Consider the following 2,627-nt stretch of genomic DNA (forward strand, 5'->3'; position numbering starts at 1 on the left):
CATAATTATGTAAATGTTTGAAAAAGAAAAAAGATGTTTAGAATCAAAGATTAGGTTGTGTGGTTCAACTGAATTATGTGATCGGAAAGAAGGATAAAACCATGTATGTTAGAAGAATCTAGGAAAGTTTCGCGCACAAAGTGAAGACCCAAGGATGTGGATAGGAGCAGGGGAGGAGGAGGAAGCTCAGGAGATGCAGCTGGGGTGGTACAGATGAGACCGTGACAAGAAAAAGGCACTAAGGAGACGGACCTGTCTAAAGCAGAGGTTGGTGTTAGGATGTGGGTAACACGTGGCTACAAATGTCAGTCATTCAAAGACAAAGCTACTGAAGGCTCTCAAAAAGGCCTCAGCCATATCTACCAATAGAAGTGATATCCCTCTAATGACAACAGTAAATAATTCTATTGCCTGGCCGAAGTAGAGAATTAGTTGTATGGAAAGATATCAATGGACTGGGAAAATAACTTGCCCACATCTGTCCCCTGGACCTGCTTCATGAAGTTGGAAATCATTTGACCCTGAGCAAAGCAAGAAGAAATAACACCCCACAATGAGGTAGGAAGACCAAGGCCATGAGGTTCAAACACACCTGCTTTTAAATCCTGACTGGCAACCTCTGGGCTTGGGCAAGCCCTGACTTTTCAAATAAAATGGCAAAATTTACACGAGATGAGAGAATTAGAGGGCACGTGAGTGAAACCTCTGGCACAATGCCTGGCACCAGCAGACACTAAATAAATGGCAGAAGTTATTAATTTAAGTAAAAGTATGGGAACTTTACAAAGGAACTTTTCTAGCTTGACATCTCTGACAACTTTAATGCTGATAAAAGAAGAACTGGGGCTTAGTTGAGTAATTATTAAAAATCTCTTCTTGTTCTTCATCCAGTGCATCCCAAGCAGCATGAAGTCTCGTCAGGTTCCCGCTGCTGGCGAGGGCATGCATCTGTTGTTGTCAATCCACCCCAGAATCCATGCCCTCTTTTTTCTGGTTAGCTGCTCCTCACATCTTTTTGGAGGAAGCATCTAACTATACTGTTACCCCCTGTCGTTGATGTGAAATTGAGCCTAACTCCTAGAAGAGTGGACAGTTGACCTTTAGCCATGCTTCCCCACCCACCGGCGAGTTGAACGTGACTCACAAATTAGCCCAATCAGTGGGAATCAAATATCTTATAACCATTTGTGGAAAGAAGCTGTCTTTCTTTGGGGATTGTTGTAAAACACACTGAAAGTTGAGATCTGGCTGCCCAGTGAGAAGGACCTGTTAGAATAAAGACAACTAGAAGAAAAAAAAAGTCCTGATGTAAATGGAATGAATGTGCCACACACTGTGCCAAGTGCTCTGAACATCCATGTCATGGAATTCTTTCAGAAATTCTATGAGGAAGTCATTGTCTCCATTTTAGAATAATGGAAACTGAGTCATTTACTGAGGGGTAAATAACTTGACCCAAGTTACATAGCCAGTTGGCAGCAGTGACGAGATTTGATTTTGGACAGTCTGGCTTTACATTCCTTACTTACTCATATGCCGTGTCATCTTTGCAGGAGATGTTTCAGATTCTGGGTCTCCTCTGCTTTTTGGTAATGTGAGCTAACATATTTTCTGTTTGGTGTAACCCACTTTAGGCTAGGATACTATCACTGTCACCCAGAAGGACTGAGTCATTTGACTGCTTTCCTGGGGTTCTCTCTGTCGTCCCCAGGCTCCCAGTCTCAGCTCAGACCCGCCTCTTCATCTGCTGAGGACATCACCCAATGTCTATGCCTCACCTTTAAGGTTTGCCATATTTTGATACTGACCTCTCTGTTTGTACCTTATTTCCAGTCCTCTGCTGCAAAAACTTTCTTTTTCTTGCCTACTGGTGATCTCTGTCAACCTACAGAGAGCTAATCAGTTACTTCCTATAAGTACATTGACACCTCCGACCCTTCCTGTGCTAAGTCATAGAGCTAGGGAAGAAGTCTGAAGCAGTATTTGGCAGTTTAAAAAAGTTCTCATTCAATACCCTCATTCAATAAATTTAGTAGGCTTAAGAACTCCTCTAATATAATTTATAATTTTAAAATAAGTTCCATTAGATGCTGGCATTCTGAGGACTCACTCCCCCCCACCCCCGCTGCTTCTCTTATGAAGGGGAGTGGGTGGCTGCAGGTTACCCCACTCCCAGTGCCCCAGTGCTCCTTCTTAGCTTTCAGGCAGTGATTGAAATATGTGAAACAAGGCTTCTCACAGCCATACATTTACACTTCCTTTGACAAGCTGTCTCTCACCAATTCTGTTGTCAATACAAGAAAGTCAGAGTGAAGTTGATCTTTGAACCATAGGAGGGGGTCAGGGACACCAAGCTCTCCCACCCTACTTCCTGCAATGCTGTGCAATCGAACATTCACATATAATTTGGACTCCTCCAAAACTTAACTACCAACCCACTGTTGATCAGAAGCCTTACTGACAACATAAACAGTCCATTAACACATATTTTATATGGAATATGTACCGTATTCTTACAATAAAGTAAGCTTGAACAAAAGAAAACGTCATTGAGAAAATACTACTCATTGAATGGAGTGGATCATCACAAAGGTTGTTGTCCTTATAGTGAGGATGAGGAGGAAAAG

This window comes from Otolemur garnettii, unplaced genomic scaffold (assembly GCF_000181295.1).
Source record: "Otolemur garnettii isolate 467f Iridium unplaced genomic scaffold, OtoGar3 scaffold00203, whole genome shotgun sequence".
In the NCBI taxonomy this organism is placed as follows: Eukaryota; Metazoa; Chordata; class Mammalia; order Primates; family Galagidae; genus Otolemur; species Otolemur garnettii.